Here is an 18,997-nt window from a genome sequence, read left to right on the forward strand (position 1 = left end):
CTGCTTGGATTATGCTGTTACATGCCTGGGATTGACCCTTATGGGAAAGCGATTTTTTATTATCAGTGAGGTGAGCGGCCATTGTTACTATTGGTGGAGGTCTCCTGCTAACCCACGCTATATCACCTGCATGCCTCATATTGTCAGTCACTTATAAGAGAATCACCTGGCTGAATCCCAATGAAGGGACACAATCAATGACACCAATAATGGAGCACAATTCCTCCCAATTACACCAACAATGGGGCAAAATACCTCCAGCTGACACCAAAAATGGAGCATTGTTTTTTTCGCTGACATTGGGACCTTTTCTTTTCCCAATGTCCACAGTCTGGCACACCAAAAGTCTGAGGGAAAATAGACTGGCCCTTTGTTTAGAAAGTTTGGAGACCCCTGCTCTACATCGATGTTTCTCAACTCCAGTCCTCAAGTACCCCCAACACTTAGGCCCCGTACACACCATAGAATCCATCCGCTGAAAAATCTCAGCGGATCGGTTTCAGCGGATAGATTCTATGGTGTGTACAATCCAGCGGATCTGTTTCCGCGGATTTTTCTCCCATGCGATGGATTTCCAGCAGATAAATATTTGAAGACATGTCTTCAAATCTATCCGCTGGAATCCATCCCAACGGATTGATCCGCTGGTCTGTACAGACTCACCGGATCAATCCGTCCAAAGGGATCCCCCGCATGCGTCGTAATGATTCGACGCATGCGTGGAATTCCTTATATGACTGCGTCGCGCACGTCGCCGCGTCATCATCGCGGCGACGGCGCGACACGTCATCGCCAGAGGATTTCGGCGCGGATTTCGATTCGATGGTGAGTACACTCCATCGCATCAAAATCTGCGCAAATCCTCAAGAGGATTTATCCGTGGAAACGGTCCGCTGGACCGTATCCGCGGATAAATCCTCCCGTGTGTACGGGGCCTAAGGCTGATCAAATTACCTGTGCTAAATAATGGAAAGCCTGAAAACATGACCTGTTGGGGGTACTTGAGGACTGGAGTTGAGAAACACTGGTATACATAACCAGTAGCGGTGCGTCCATAGGGATGCAGGAGCGCCGCCCCGTCTGGCTCGCTCACAGCCAGTAAAATATACAGATTCATACACTGTATGAATCTGTATATTTTCGCAGCTGCCGCCCACTATTCAGCTGACCGGACATTGAGCACCGGTCAGCTGAATAGCGGCAGCTGACTGGCTGTGTGGAAGTGCCTATCAGGGCCAGCGGCCATAAAGGTAAGTGCCAGGGGGGGTACTGGGCACGGTGGCTACAAGTGGGGGCACAGTGGCTACAAGTGGGGGCATAGTGGCTACAAGTGGGGGCACAGTTGTGACAATTGGGGGCACAGTGGCAACAATTGGGGGCACAGTGGCTACAATTGGGGGCACAGTGGCAACAATTAGGGGCACAGTGACTACAATTGGGGGCACAGTGGCGACAATTGGGGGCACAGTGGTGACAATTGGGGCCACAGTGGCTACAATTGGGGGCACAGTGGCAACAATTGGGGGCACAGTGGCGACAATTGGGGGCACAGTGGTTTGATGGCATGGCACGGTGGCTGCATTTTGATGGCATGGCACAGTGGCTGCGTTTTGATGGCATGGCACAGTGGCTGCGTTTTGATGGCACAGTGGTTGCGTTTTGATGGCACAGTGACTGCATTTGATGGCATGGCACAGTGGTGACAATTGATAGGTACAGTGAGGCTGCATTTTTTTTTTTTTTTTTGCGCCCCCCCCAAAAATTTTGAGCACCAGCCGCCACTGTACATAACACATATTTTCCTCCAGAGAGAATGCTGCATCTCAGCACTATCAGCTCTAGTCAAGGTACTGTTTTCATCATCTAATATTGGGGATATTAGGAACTTCCAGATGCCAAATTTAAAATAAATGTGTGATCCAGCCATAAAAGGCAGATTGGAAGACTAGTTTCTAATGGTTTTGGGGTGCCCTAAGGTTTACTTAAAAGTGATGGGACTGCCACTGATCAAAACTTTTTCAGACCAGTTTGAACATTGTCTGCCAAGCAATCTTCTCTCCTGGGTGATTTGCCATCATTTATCTCACAGCAGAATACTGATTGAACTGTGCAGCATACATGCAGAAATTATAGAGCATGTATACACATATGTACAGTATATGAAATATAATAATGAAAATAGGGTAAGCATTTTAAAAATATGAAATCTAGTTGTCTTGACACAAGAATAGCTGTCTAAATGTTTTCATGAGCAGGTTGATTGCCAAGATGATAGTCCTGTATAGACCATTTATGGGATGGCAGGTACATTTTATGTAGCCCTAAAGGACATTTTTTTCATGCATTACAGGAGTCTACCGAGCCTACCCACATACTTTGTGTCTTCCCTCAATAAAATCAGTATGTTCCAGACCTACGCAGGTAACAAAAATAATAATTTACCCTTTTCATTAACCCTTTATTTAAAAACAAAACAAAGAACGTCTTTCCTGTATTCTGTCATCCAGAGGTAACCGGGATTTTCCCTGCTTCTGGAAGCGTGCAAGGAGGCACAGTGATCACAATCAATGGACGGTTCTTCGATGAGACTGACTTTCCAGCCCGAGTCCTTGTAGGAGGTAATTTCTAGTCATTAGGCTACTAGGAACAGAGAATTAGAAATGCTATTGTGTGGGCAGCATAGACTATGGAATTGTGTCCTTTACTATTGTTCTTGCATTGCAATGTATCATTCACGCAAATACTGGATATAAAGAATGCAACACTTGACAGTAATGTACTTTAACACCAGTTCTAACACTTGTGATGTGAATTATGGGCCAGCATTGACTGCCAATAGGGATGAGCCGAACACCCCCCCATTCGGTTCGCACCAGAACCTGCGAACAGACCAAAAGTTTGTGTGAACTTTAGAACCCCATTAAAGTCTATGGGATTCGAACTTTTGAAATCTAAAGTGCTCATTTTAAAGGCTAATATGCAAGTTATTGTCCTAAAAAGTGTTTGGGGACACGGGTCCTGCTCCTGGAGACATGTGTCAAAGCAAAAAATACGTTTTAAAAACGGCAGTTTTTTCGGGAGCAGTGATTTTAAATTACTTTTTATCCTTCAGAAATTACACTTTGTGCAGGGACAGTTCTAAGCATGGGAAACAAGCGCTGCTTTACAGGCATACTACACACCCCCCTAGGTACAAAATTAAAAGAAATATTTCACTTTTATTGTTTCACTTTAAGCATTATTAAAATCACTGCTCCCGAAAAAAAAAAAAATTTTTTGCATTGATACATGTCCCCTGGGGCAGGACCCAGGTCCCCAAACACTTTTCTGACAATAACTTACATATAACCCTTTAAAATTATCACTTCAGATTTCTCCCATAGACTTTTCCAGGGTGTTCTGCGGCTTTTCCAATTTGCCGCGAACACCCCAAATAGTTCGCTGTTCGGCGAACAGGCAATGTTCAAGTCGAACATGAGTAAGACTCGAACTCAAAGCTCATCCCTAACTGCCAATATTACCCTACAGTGAACCTGTATTAAAAAAGAAAAAACTGCCCCAAGTGTGGTTTAGAAATGAAATGCCAATCTCTTTACTTACCCTTTCAATACTGTCCAAGCCAATCACTATTGCAGCCTTTGCATCCTATAAAAAAGCCAATCATACCCTATGATGAACTATATGGCCGGTATTTGCATTCTGCACACCCCAATCCCATCTTGCAATTCTCAGGCCTGGCAATTTGTTACTCCAAGACCCCAAGCATTATGTTCTTGGAGGGAATGGGAGCAGGCATAAATGCCCAATACTGGAAAGGGAGGGGAGGTAAGTAACATAGCAAGGGGAAAATAAAAGTATGAAATAAAGATCTGTAACAATTTTCATTGTATTCTGGCTGTAGGTCAGGAATGTCAAGTTCTCGGTCTAAATGATACAACAATCCTTTGCACGATGCCACCAAAACCACCGGTGCTTCCTTTGCTCTTTCCAGGTATGTAATGTCAATATATAGTGTATATATATATATATATATATATATATATATATATATATATATACACAGCAAAATGTTTACTTTACTTTACTGGCAGTTAACATCAGACCAAGTTTTAAAGGTTTACAATCTTCAAATATTATTTAATATTATTTCTGATATATATATATATATATATATATATATATATATATATATATATATATATATATATATATATATATATATATATATATATATATATATATACTGCTTTCAATTGTTTTTACAAAACACAAAAAAGAAGATAAAGGGGAATTTATTGAAAAGAGAGGATGCTGATATAATGATCACATTACATATAATAATGGAAGTCTAATGCCTTGTACACACGATCAAAATTTCCGATGAAAAAAGGATATCAAACTCAGACTCAGACGGAGAAAAAAACATGCATGCTCAGAATCAAGTCGACGCATGCTGGGAAGTATTGAACTTAATTTTTCTTGGCTCGTCGTAGTGTTTTACGTCACTGCGTTTTGAATGGTCGGAAAGACAGCTTGAACGGAATTCCGTCAGAAAATTCCATCGGATTTTATCCCATCGGAAAACCTGATTGTGTTTACAGGGCATAAACATTGATAGGTTCTGTAAAAACAGAGGCCCAGATTCACAAAGGACTTACGACGGCGCATATCCACTTACGCTGTCGTAAGTCCGAATGTGCGCCGTCGTATCTTCGCGCCTGATTCATAGAATCAGATACGCCTCACGGTTGCCAAGATATGAGCAGCGTAAGTCTCCTACGCCATCGTATCTTGGGGTGTATAATTACGCTGGCCGCTACGGGCGCTTCTGTATATTTCCGCGTTGAATATGAAATTAGCTAGATACGCCGATTTACGAACGTACTTGCGCCCGGCGTATTAAAATATGCTCTTTACGTAAGGCGTCCGACTGGCGTAACTTTACCCCTCATAAAGCAGGGGTAAGTCATGTTAGGTATGGACGTCGGAAACGTCTGAACAGCGTCGTATTTTACGTCGTTTGCATAAGTCGTACGTGAATGGGAATGGGCGTAGGTTAGGTTCACGTTGACTAAGCATTGAGCTGGCGTAATTTACGGAGAAAATTTGACGTGATACTGCGCATGCGCCATTCGTTAGGTGCGTAATTTACCTGGGGTCACGATTCATTACCATACAACACGCCCCATACCAGCCTAGTTTGAATTAGGTGGGCTTACGCCGGCCCATTTACGCTATGCCGCCGTAACTTAGGGCGCAAGTTCTTTGTGAATACGGTACTCGCCTCTCTAAGTTACGGCGGCGTAGCGTATCTAGGATACGCTACGCCCGCACAAAGATACGCCCTCCTACGTGAATCTGGCCCAGAGCTTTTTTCTTGTATATTACAAGAAAGCTTTTAACTGACTATGATTGTAGTGTTTTTTATTATTAACGTGTATAATAAAATCTGTTTAAACATAATACTGTGTAAGTGTGGTTCTCAGAGGTATATTTAAAAAAAATACCACCCCAAAAAATTATTCTTGCTGTCATTATTTGGGATGATGCCAATGAGAATCTAATATGAGTTTATGCTTGGCACCCCACCTCTGTTATATTTGATAGAGGTTAAGGGTAGTATAGCACTTTGGTCAGTTGTATTATACTTAATAGAGGTCTATATGTCAGACCAAAAAGTGTACAACACAGGGGCTGTATGCAAACACCCACTTCCTAGATGCATAAACACACACCTTCTTCACTCTGTATGGCCTTCTGCGCCCATGTGAATATGGTGTAAAAACAGCCTATATTTTATTTGTGAATAGCTTTGCCAAATGAAACTGAAAAAAAAATACATATTTATTCTATTTTTATAATTATATGTGCTTTTAACATATGACCAAAGATATAGCAAAATCCCTATTATAAGAAATGACAAAGTTATTGCCAATTGAATAGGCCCATTGGTGAAATTGGGTCAGTTAACAATTCTGTATTTGTGTATATGAAAGGAAGTGCAGAAAGTGCGCACTCTTGGCTTGACCCAAAGGCAGGTTTGGAAACTTAAATTTCTATCCAATGTATTTACTGTGTCTTTTTTGTTTTTTTAACAAATTTTGACCAGAGTCCTTTTTTCTAGCTGTTTTAACTTAAAACCTTGTTTTCCTTGTAATTAGGAAATCGAGGAATAAAAATGGAAAGGTGGAATGGCAGTTTTAACCTGAACGACGCTTTGACTTACAATGAAAATTCCACTGGCTATGCTGGTACCACCTGGCTTGATGGAGCTTCCAAGTCCTGGCCTACAGAAAACTCTCCTTTTATTGCTCGGTTGACCGGCTTCTTGGTACCCCCAGAGACAGATTACTACAACCTGTATATCAGGGGGGATGATAACTATATGCTATACTTCAATGAAACAGGAGACCCAGCAGGCAAGGTAAAGTATATGAAGGATTTACTTATGTATAATGTTGGTCACAGTTCTGAGATTGCCAGACTGTGAGTTCCATTTTTTGGGATAAAACAGGGAACCTTTGCCATGAATGAACAATAAAGGATAACTAAACTCAAAACAAAAATGTAATTGGTTCAATGCTTACTTTTGAGTGCAGCGAGGAAAAAATTTGAAGGAGTAGGATGGAATATTTTTCTTAAAGCGGTTGTAAACCGCATAAACTTTTTTTTTTTCCCCCCAAACCTGCAATGCAAAAGGCATAATAGGCTAGTATGCACCGCATACTAGCCTATTATGAAATACTTACCTCGGAACGAGGTGTGTACCACTTACCTGGTCCACGCCGAGCAGGATGTCATCTTGCTCCGGCGTGTCTTCCGGGTATCGCCAGCGCTGTGATTGGCTGGAGCGGCGATGACGTCACTCCCGCGCGTGCGCGCGGGAGATTTAAAATCGGCAGGGTCCGGCGATGCCGGTCCTTCAGCCGTGGAGTTCCCCCTGCGCATGCGCCGCCCGCATTGCAAGGGGAATATCTCCTAAACCGTGCAGGTTTAGGAGATATTCTCCTTACCTACAGGTAAGCCTTGTTGTAGGCTTACCTGTAGGTAAAAGTCCAAATAGTGGGTTTACAACCACTTTAAACAAATTAATTTCTAAATGTGTATGTGTGTTACAAGCAAATGAAATTTTGAAATGCTTTTAAACGTCATTCATCAAGTGATTGAATGCGAGTAGTCAACTAATAAAAGAAGAGAAACAGTTGAGAGAGACAGTCGCTCTCCAAAAATGAGGGATTTTTAGAGTGAGAGACGTCAATACTGTATAAAGGTAAGCAAACTGGACACAAATTGTTCAAAAAAATATATCAAAATGTAATAATAAACATTAAAAACAATAATTCAAGTATTAGCATGGATCACAATAGTTACAAAAGCAGGATAAGTAACAGTATGCAGGTGGCCAACAAGTTTCGCACAGAGGTGCTTCGTCAGGGCCTTGCAACTTTTCTTTTGAATTGTGTGGTCTGTGTAGGACATAAAAATAAGTCATTAATACACATTATATAATATAATACAACAAGTTACATAGATTTCCCCGCTGCGTTCTGGGAAACACACAGTTCTCAGAACAGAGCGGGGACCACTGAGGACACACCATGCTACTCGCACATGCGCAGTAGGGAACCGGCAGTGAAGCCGCAATGCTTCGCTTCCTGTTTCCCTCACCGAGGATGGCGGCGGGGGCAGCCAGCTGAGAGACGAGTGATTGCTCGGCTTCGGCTGCTGACATCGGGCACCATAGACAGGTAAGTGTCCATTTATTAAAAGTCAGCAGCTGCAGTATTTTTAGCTGCTGGCTTTTAATATTTTTTTAATTTAGGTGGACCTCCGCTTTAAAGGGGTTGTAAAGGCAGAAGGTTTTTTTATCTTAATGCATTCTATGCATTAAGATAAAAAAAACTTCTGTGTGTAGCACTGCCCCCAGCAACCCCCAATTACCTAACTGAACCCCTTCTCTCTCCAGCGATGTCCACGATCCCCTCAGCCATCCAGTACACTCCTCCTGAATGGCTGAGACAGAGAAGCAGCGCCATTGGCTCCCGTGGCTGTCAATCAAAGTCAGTCAGCCAATCAGAGGAGAGAGGGGGCGGGGCCAGGTCAGGGCACTGTGTCTGAATGTATACACATAGCTCTGACTCAGCTTGGGTGCCCTCTGTAGCAAGCTGCTGGCTGAGGGGGCACTCAAAAGAGGGTGGGGCTGGGAGCAGCAAAGAGGGACCCGAGCACAGAGGAGGTCAGTATAACATGTTTGTTATTTTATTTTTTATAAGCGAGCCCTTACAATCACTTTAAATGTTATTTAAAATGATACTAAACAAACACTATTTCATTTATATTCTCTCTTCTGTTTCTGTATGTGGATGATGGTACTGTAATTATTTTAATTAATTGATGTATAGCTGTCACATGATGCAGATCTTTTTCAGCCTGTCTGCAGGGAAATATAAGCATTGGGAACTTCTAGTCCTCTGCTGCTGGTCACATGTTCAAAAAAAAAAAATCTGCTTTTGGAATACAGAGTAAAAATAAATAAATACTAATATCAATAAACTGTTTTAAATTGTCATACCAATATATATTTGAAATAAAATCTTTATTATTTTGTGGAAATAACATGGTGTGGGCAGATTTCTGCCAGTCACAGGTGTGTCATGCCCCTCCAGCCTGTGACTGGAAGAGGTGAATCAAGATGTAATATCCCACCCCTATTGTGTTTAGCTGGTTAGTGGGCAAGGAGGAGGAGGAGGTAGTGGGCTGTCATTTACCACTGTATACGCCCACATGTGTGACTCTGTAGTCACATGGGCTGCTCAGAGGTGATAGAGAGGAAATGCTCAGCATAGAAGCTCACTGGAAACTGAGCATGTGCACAGTTGCCTCAACAACTGCAAAATCCCTAGCTGAATTGGAGGCATGGACAGAAGGCAGAGATAGTAAAGAGCAGGATCTACCAGTTTTTTTGCAGACTACAGAAAACAAATCTCATTGTGAGTGAGTGAGCGAGTATGAGCAGCATGTAATACACCATTTATTGATATATTTTTATGATGTGGTTGTAGTGAAACTTTAACTTCCCCCAGCACTTGAAGTAGTCAAGACTTTTTTCCATTTTGGATAGAGTAAGGCAGTGTTTCTCAACTCCAGTCCTCGGGGCGCACCAACAGGTCATGTTTTCAGGCTTTCCATTATTGTGCACAGGTGATTTTATCAGTTTCACTGCCTTAGTAATTACCACAGCAGTTTGATCTGAGGGAAATCCTGAAAACATGACCTGTTGGTGCGCCCCGAGGACTGGAGTTGAGAAACACTGGAGTAAGGGACTGTTATAACACATGTAGCGTTTATTTTTGCCATTTGTGTCCCATTGGGCAGATTCACCTTTACTTCCTGTTCCTTAGCCAAACAGAAAGTGAGAGGAAATCCCTCCAAAGTGAGGGAATCTCTGGTTGTGATTTACTTTCACTTTCAATGATAATGGTAAACATGACAAATAGAGAGGGTGAATCTCCCCAAATGGGGCCTAGACAGCTAAACAAATCTGACAGGTGTTTTAATCCAGCTCCACTCTATTCAAAATAAAAAAAGTGTTTTGGTAGGAATAGCTGGCTGTATAGTATCCCTGCTGGTATGATAAGGGCTATGAAGGCTAGTACTAACTGGAACAGAAATCGGGGAGCCCACGGGATGTGGGGCATGAGAGTAATTCCCCCGGGAAGACTGGAGGGGTTCAGTGCCTCCTGATTTTAATAGGTTTACCTTGTCTTGCCATAGGCCCCTGGGAGTTAGTCACCCATTATCACTTGGGTGTGGGAAATCCACTGTGAGAAGTGAGCACATGGTCATGGCACTAATGCTTTTTCTGCGCTGTGACTCTTTGGCTAGGCCTTTTTGCCAAGTCCGGGGCAATGTTTAATACCAGGTCTCAGGGCCTAGCCAGTGCACATGCATGGACACTATTTATTTAATTTATTTTTTCTCTTCTCGTCTTGTCACTTTGCACTTTTGTCTGTGTTTCTTTTCTCGCAAAGATAGAGGGTGTCGGTCCTCGGGCCTACCCTGAAGTCTAGAGGGATTATGTGTGGTCATCAGGTCCCTTCCTCTCTTGAACAGAGAAGGGGTCTCTCTTTAGGTGAGCACCCTCAACTAGTACTAGGCGGTCGGCTTTGGCTGACCACGAGGTGCGGGATCTGCAAGGCCTTTTGGCTAGGTGGACCAAGTTGAGCTTTGCCTCTGTCAGGAGCCTTGTGCCCCTAGGGGGTCAGATTAAGGTCCTACTCCTTAAGCATTTATTGTGCTCCTTTTATAATGTCAGTTATATAAACACGATACCCATAAATGTATTTGATTCTAACAAATTATTTTTTTTCCTCTGTCAGGTGAAAGTTGTCTATGGTAGCTGGTCATATTACTCCGGCTGGTATACCTCTCAGAAATCAAAGACTTTCTTCCTCCAGAAGGGAAAACCGTAAGTGTGTGGATCATTAGATCTGGGCATGCAAACAATTGGTGCATGATTACATTTAGTTCAGAATTAACAGTATACCGTATATACTCGAGTATAAGCCGAGTTTTTCAGCACATTTTTTTGTGCTGAAAATGCCCCCCTCGGCTTATACTCGAGTCACCTTTTTGCGCCTGATCTCCTGGACTTTGGGGACCCGGTACTGGCTCTTCCTCTGATTCTTCCTCTACAAGTGTGCAAAGTTTGTTGTCTGGGGGACCTACGGCCGGGGAGCACCAATTTTTCAAAGTCGGGCACCCTTTCCATAGACTCCCATGTTAAACGGTAATTTCTCTGGTGATTTTGGGGACCCAGTACCGGCCGGTCGTAGGTCCCCTGGCACACATGTAGCCCAATTTCTCCTCTACAAGTGTGCAAAGTTTGTTGTCTGGGAGACCTATGGCTGGGGAGCACCGATTTTTTGAAACCGGGCACCCCTTCCATAGACTCCCATGTTAAACATCAGTCTAGTCATGGGCACAGTGAGGCATGCACATGGACACAGTGAGGCAAAGTGAGGCATGCAGATGGACACCCTAGGCTTATACTCGAGTCAATACGTTTTCCCATTTTTTTGTGGTAAAATTAGGTGCCTCGGCTTATATTCGGGTCGGCTTATACTCGAGTATATACAGTATGTATTTTTTAATAACAATTTATATAGATATATACTCAAAAAAAATATTGTGCACCACCTCCCAATGCTCCATAATTTTACCGCTGTGCCACAAATATCTATGTAAATAAATTAAATAAATACATTTTATTTTTCTTTACACCGACTGCTGACACTTTAAATATAAATTTACCATCCCAAATGTACCTGTTCCAATAAAATAAAGTACATTGGCACTGTCATAAAAAAATTGAATAAAAAAAAACCTATTCAAATAAATATATATATATAAAACAATAATCAGAAATTACAATCCCCACCCCCAGTGTCCACTCATGAATAGTGTTGCTCACGAATATTCGTATTGCGAATATTCGGCTCGAATATGGCATATTCGAGTATTCGCGATATATTTCGAATTTCGCGGTGAATATTCGCAATTCCGAATATTCACATTTTTTCAATTTTATTTTTAAAACAGATCACATCCTATCGACGTCTAAAAGCATTGCTGGTATGATTAGAGACCCTGGGCCGAGTAGCTAAGCTGAGGCGATCCTTTTATGTTGCCGAATATAAAAAAAAAAAAAATTGCGAATTTTCGCTAATGCGAATGCGAAAATGATTGCGAATTTTCGATAACTGTGGTAGGAGAACTCTGATTGTCTCTGATGCAAAAGGGGGGGGCTTTGTGTATGTTTCTGTTATGAATATTTGTATGTTTGATATTATTTTTTTGTAAGAAGGAAAAAATTGCGCATACCTTAAAAAAAGGGGAGAATACAGCAGCAACTCAAAAATGTTATACAACATAAATTAATACAAGACAGAAAATGAAGTCGCTCTACAAGAATAAAAAATATGTCTAGTGACAAGACATGTGGGCAATCTATAAAATAAGCAAGCGCAAATAACTTGTGAAATACACAGCGAAACAAATATATAAAGAAATATAGTCCCAATAATAGAAAAATAATCTTTCATAAAAATGTCTTTGATATGTGAAGTGAAAAAAAGTCCAAAGCATGCAGCATGAACGTGTTCAATCTTCAAGGTGTTTGATTGACAAACGGCTGTGACAGATGGATAGAGTAAAGAATCACCACCAATGCAAAACACTTTTTATTTTCTATTGTAAAATATCAAGAATATTCTGAGCCAATCAGAGTGCTCCTTCCGCATTTGCCGAATATTCGCAATTATTTTGTATTGTAAAATATCAAGAATATTCTGAGCCAATCAGAGTGCTCCTTCCGCATTTGCCGAATATTCGCAATTATTTTGTATTGTAAAATATCAAGAATATTCTGAGCCAATCAGAGTGCTCCTTCCGCATTTGCCGAATATTCGCAATTATTTTGTATTGTAAAATATCACGAATATTCTGAGCCAATCAGAGTGCTCCTACAGCATTTGTCGAAATTGCGCAGTAAATATCGCATTCGCATTTTGCGAAATTTCGAAAAAATATCAAGAATATTCTGAGCCAATCAGAGTGCTCCTACCGCAGTTATCGAAAATTCGCAATTATTTTCGCATTCGCAATAGCGAAAATTCGCAATCATTTCATTTCGATAAAATATCACGAATATTCGAATTTAGCGAATATATCTCGAATATTCGACTATATATTCGAGATATATCGCGAAATCGAATATGGCGTATTCTGCTCAACACTACTCATGAATTTGTTTTCCAACTTTCACAATATATCAGATGATAATTATCTCAGTATTTGTAAATTCCCCACACCTCGTGCTCAGTGTCACCAACTCCCTGCAGGACACTCACCAGATTTAAATGTTTCTCATTTTCATGATTGACATACCAAGCTTTTTCTTTCAATTCTCCACTCCATCACAGGAACTTTTCACATCCGATTATTCGTAAACAGCAATAATCATCTCATTAGAGAAAGAAAAAAGAAAAAGGGAAGTACAGTATTGTTAAAAACACAATTTATTTAATCTCCATTAAAATCCTATTTACAAGCCAACATTCTTTAATAACAATGTAAAGGACAAACAGTTGCTACAATGTTCAGATACAATTAGACAGGCTGACAATCTCGGCATCTCAAACGACAGGAACTTCCGTCATTTCCGGAGCGTCACGTTCCTGTGTAAAATTTCACTTCCAGTTGCCAGACAGCCATGTCCCCACGTGTTTCGTCACCACAACTTTGTCCATGGAATAATGGGATGTGAAGAGTTCCTGTAGTGTAATATTCCAGTTCTCTTATTGGCGCTGTGCCAAGTAGTCAATCTCCTGTGTTCAGAATGCAGAAGCTTAGCACGAGTCTTGGAAGCAAGTAGAGATCACTGGAGTGTATATGAAAAAGTGTAACGCTTTATTTGTAACAGGTGTAATAAACACCTAAATGTGTAAATGGTGAAAGAAACCCTTTATGGTGAATGATGGAGTGACCCCATTATGTTGGTCACAATATCAACATCTCAATAGTGAATAAACAATAGTCAAGAAGATTGAGTGCCCATAACATTTTTTAAATGTCTGGAGAAAGTCCAAAAATAAACAGGTGATCCACAAAAGCTGAACAGGAAAATCCAACTATAAGTGTGACCCTCTGAATGGAAGGAGTACTTAAAAACACCGATACCAATAGTAAGAGGAGGCTTACCAGATGTCGCTGACTTGAAGGAGCATATGCCACTCAAGTCGAAAAGGCTTAACGGTTAGAAGACCCAATGAATACAGCTGGTCCTGGATCCAAAACGGTCACTCCACATCAATGAGCCAGAACATCAATGGTATAGCATGGATTCATGTAGAGGCAGAGGCTCGGTATCCACGTAACATGCGTATTATAATAAAAAATCTTGCATAGCGTGATAACGTTTAAAAAAAAGTCATATTTAATAAATAAAATGAACACTCACATTTAGATGGTCATGAATGAGCATATCATGTAGGAGGTACTTGAGCGATGTAAGTAGGTCCACCCGACTAGTTTCGACTCACAAGTTGTCATCTGGGGTCAACTGGTGTCTACTTCATTGATTTCTAGCTTTGTGGGGCAACGGACAGGTATGGTACCAAGCTGGACCAATGTAATTAAGCATAAAATATCCAAAGCAGGGAGAACTTGTAGTAATTTTTAAGCAAGTAAACCACATTTAAACAGGTAACAGCTACCAATAGCCTGTAATACTCTATGAGAGGCTAAAATCTGTTGCAGCTGGACAGGGCTGGATGGCTCATGGAGCAGTACAAACATTTAGGGCAGTATGTGCCCAGGCATGAAGGCTTGGAAACCAAGCAGTCTGCATTCTGAGCATCCAGTCAGATAGACCAGCAGGGGGCTCATCCTTCCATGCTGTATAGCAGGGGGATGTTTATGGTGAAATCTGTTAGATTTTTTTCATCATTGTATTGTCAGTCATTGGTCATATACTAGTAGATATCCCTTCAAAATATCTAATTTTAAAATCATTTCTTCATTTTAATATTCATTAGTGGGGTCAAATCAACATTTCTTTTCAAGCACAGTGACAAAATTCAAATGAGCAGGTTGGAAAATGTTTCTCAAACAAACTTCGAACAGTATATGTGGTTTTTGTTTGGGAAATTACATTCATTCCAAAACTGAATGTCAAAAGCAAAGAGAGGTTTGAATTACCTTCTAGGGCCCCGTACACACGACCAGATCTGTCCGCTGAAACTGGTCCGACGGACAAGTTTCAGCAGACATGTTCGGTCGTGTGTAGGCCCGACCGGACAATTGTCCGGCGGATCGGACAGTTTCCAGCGGACAAAAATTTCTTAGCATGCTAAGAAACCTGTCCGCTGGAAACCTGTCCGTCGGACGTGTTCGGTCGTCTGTACAGACTCACCGAACACGTCCGACCGACCGCCATCCCTCGAATGCGTCGTACTGATTAGACGAATGCGTGGAAGCTTTAAACTTCCAGGGCCGCCCACGTCGCCGCGTCATCGTCGCGGCGACGGCGCGCCCACGTCCCCGCGTATTATTTACGCGCGGATTTCTGTCTGATGGTGTGTACAACCATCAGACAGAAATCTCCGGGCGGACATGTCCGCTGAAAACGGTCCGGCGGACCGTTTTCAGCGGACTGTCCGTCCGTGTGTACGAGGCCAAAGAACTCTTGTCCAGTCATTGAATGTACAAAGAATATTTTTATGAACATATGAATATCCCCCCCTGCACACAGAACAAATAGAAAATAGCAGAGACTCAGATGTTACACCTTTATAGACTCAGACTATCTAACTCTGTGTTTTAAAAACATTTTTAGTTGTTACATTGAAGCCTACATCCAGAATTACTACGGGTCTGCAAACATTGATGTGGGTCTGTACCAATACAAAAGCTCATACACCAACCAACAAACTCCTGATGCAGTGCAAGAAATCCAGAACATATATGCTCAAGCTGATACAGTTCTGGAGCAGCAGGTAATTATTCTGAAATGTAATTTCAGTGTTTTAAAAATGTTTTTTTACAACCAGCATTTTCAGAAGGAGAAATTACTTAAACACGTATTTGTATTTAAGTCATGGCAGGTTTCCATGAAGCAGCCATTCACAACCTTATTAACGTGGAGGAGCCCTTAAAATCAATTTCTTTTTTGTTAATAGTTACTATGGCCCGGATTCTCATACATCGGCGCATATTTATGCCGGCGTAGTGTATCTCTTTTACGCTACGCCGGCGCAGCGCAGAGAGGCAAGCACCGAATTCTCAAAGCACTTGCCTCCCAAACTGCGCTGGGTTCCCTCGGCGTAAGCCCTGGTAGATGGAAGTGGGCGTGAGCCATGCTAATGAGGCGTGACCCCATGCAAATGATGGGTCGAGCGCCAGACAAGTCCTTAAACGAACGGCGCATGCGCCGTCCCGTGGACGTATCCCTGTGCGCATGCTCAGAATCACGTCGGATCACTGCCTACGACGTGAACGTAACCTATGCCCAGCCCTATTCATGTACTACCTAAACGACTTAAAATACGACGGCTGTGTTCCCTGGTCCATACCTTAGCATGACTTGCGCCTCATATATGGGGCTTAACTTTACGTCGGAAGTACGACTTACGCAAACCGCGTATATTATGCGCCGGGCCCAACTACGTTCGTGAATCGGCGTATCTCCCTCATTTGCATATGTGCATAGAAAATCAATGGGAGCGGGGAATGCGCCCAGCGTAAATATGCGCCTACGATACGCCGGCGTAGGAAAGTTACGTCGGTTGTAGGAAGCCTATTTTCAGGCGTATCTAGTTTTGTGGGCACGGCGCACAGATACGACGGCGCATATTTACACTTACGTAAATACGTCGGCGTAAGTGCTTTGTGAATCCGGGCCAAAGTCTACATCTCAAAGTACATTAGTATGATGGTCATTGGGGAGAATGTTCATTACATTTGTGGTCATTGGGGAGAATCCCTCCTTACAGATAGCTAAAAAGTTAATAGCTAAAACCTGAACGGCCGCTCCATGCAGTCCTATAGAGAGTCGGATGTCAGCGGAGACATGTCCGCTGACATCCAACCCGATCTGCCATAATCGGACGGATGGCGATACGTCCCCATCTGTCTATGGCGGATCGGATCGGGTGAGATTTGATGAAAACGGACATGCTGTCCGTTTTCATCAGATCTCCCCATAGGAGACAGCGGCGCTGCACAAGCCCCTCCCCGCTCAGTGAGCAGATAGGGACTTGTCATGCGCCGGCTCAGCAGAGATCAGTGGAGAGATCTCCTGCTGAGCCAGCAGGAGCGGGCGGACTCCGTAGCGACGGAGTGCGTCTGTGTGGAAGAGGCCTAAAAGGGAGCAAAGAAGAGAAGTTCATTGTTAGGGTTTACATACACTTTAAATAAAAGGTGGTGTGGTTCACAGAAACTTTCCTGCAGATGCCCATATAATCAGGTGACCCCCTTTTAAGTCTTTTTAGGATAGCGGTGGGAATTTACCTACAGTTTATGCACACATTACACAAGACCATACTGTCTTTGATGTAAGCCTTGTACTGACCTTCTTGTTGTGTTTGGTACTTTTATTCCCTCAGGTTATTACATTATTAAATTGGAACACAACCCAACAAGCAGTAGAAGAAGTTCAGACAATTACAGTGACCAAAGATTGTACTGATTCATGTTCAGACATGTATTACAAACTCATCTTGGGAGCAGAAGAAACAGGTACAAATGTCATGACTTGGATTTTCTAGCAAAAATTGTCCATGGGTGTTGGTTTAAAAGCCTTTATAGGTTATTAATTTAGAGAATTTTGTGAATGATGGTTGTTGAATTATTGCGCTCACTCCGACATTCACAGCAGAATACTGTATAACATGTGTAGTGCAACTGTGGTTTTCATCCTACTGTAGGTAGTAAAGTAAATTATCAGCTCATTAGAAGTAGCCAATACATATTAATTTCCCAGCAGCTGGATAAACTCTCCCTTGCAGAGAAATAATTAAATTTAACACAAAACCCAGCACTTAACAGAGGCATTAATCCCCAAAACAGTCCAAAAAGTATATCAAATAAAGCACATGTGTCACAATCATTAATATGTCGTATTCTCTTGGATCTTAAACTGACAAAAAAAGTTTAATGTGCAGGCTGATCACACACTTATCTGCCTTCCCACTGATGATGTTCTCCAAAAAATAGGAAAATAGACACAATATAGTATAGCATGATCAATATTAATAATTAATAATAAATCATATTTAAAAGTGATATTATATGTGCTCGCATTCAAAAATATATTTCCGTGAATATATATCACCAAATCCAAACTTCTTCAAATACTTCTTACTTATATACCCTTACCCTGAAATTCTTTAAACAGGTCTTTTATAAGTCACTGTGCTATAAATTTGTTGCTGTATCTCTCTTGAGACTCCTCCACTTGAGTGGTTCCAATATGGAATTTCAAATAACCCAAAAAACAAAAACACTCAAATAGTATGTAAAGTGCATATCTCTTTTACCTTGTGAGAATTCTACAAAATGAGCGTATACTGATTAGTTTGCGCAAAAGTTATAGCATCTGCAAAATAGGGAACAGATTTATGGATTTTTTTTTTTTTTTACTAGTAATGGCGGCGATCTGCAATTTTTATTGTGACTGCGACATTGCGACGGACATATCGGAAAAAAAGTTTTAAAAATAGTCGTTTTTTTCAGGAGTCCTGAAAAAAAACTACCGTTTTTAAAACTTTTTTTTCCATTGATACATGTTCCCTGGGGCAAGACCCGGGTTCTCAAAGACGTTTTACAACAATAACTTGTATATGTTTGCGCGAACGTTCGATCCATTCAAAGGTTCTGGTGCGAACCGAACGGGGGGGTGTTCGGCTCATCCCTACTGGGAACACACCATCGGTCTCCTCTCTTCTAACAGGACGTGGATCTGTGTGTTTACACACACAGATCCACATCTCTGCTGTGTTCGCGGGCAATCACCGATGCCCGGCGGACATCGCGGCCGCCGGGCACGCGCACTGGGTCCTGAGCGATGGGGCGAGCGCGCGTGCACCCACTAGACAGCCGGGAAGCCCAGGACATCATATGACTCCCGCCCAGGAGAGGAGATCCCTCCTGCGGACGTCATATTACAATACGTGGGTAATGAAGTAGTTAAATAACTTTAACATGCTTTGTACCTAAAATGTAATTTTAATGTTGTAGTAAGTAGAGCAAGCAGCAGATTTTTACTCTTTTTCCCCTTTAAAATGTAAGTAAATTAAATCAATTCTTAGAGAAAATTAGGGTCCCCCAAAAAACAATACATGTTTCAATTTTTTTATCATAAGTAATTACAAAGTTGTAGACTCATGAACAGACTCATAGCAGAAATGTGAAAATATGCTCTGGCCCATAGGGAGTA

The 18,997-nt window shown here is 41.8% G+C and overlaps 1 pseudogene; it reads left to right on the top strand.

The window, feature by feature from the left end:
* Positions 1–18,997, top strand: part of LOC120941314 — a 258,756-nt pseudogene that overhangs the window by 54,668 nt on the left and 185,091 nt on the right.

Source organism: Rana temporaria, chromosome 5, assembly GCF_905171775.1.
Source record: "Rana temporaria chromosome 5, aRanTem1.1, whole genome shotgun sequence".
NCBI classification, from domain to species: domain Eukaryota; kingdom Metazoa; phylum Chordata; class Amphibia; order Anura; family Ranidae; genus Rana; species Rana temporaria.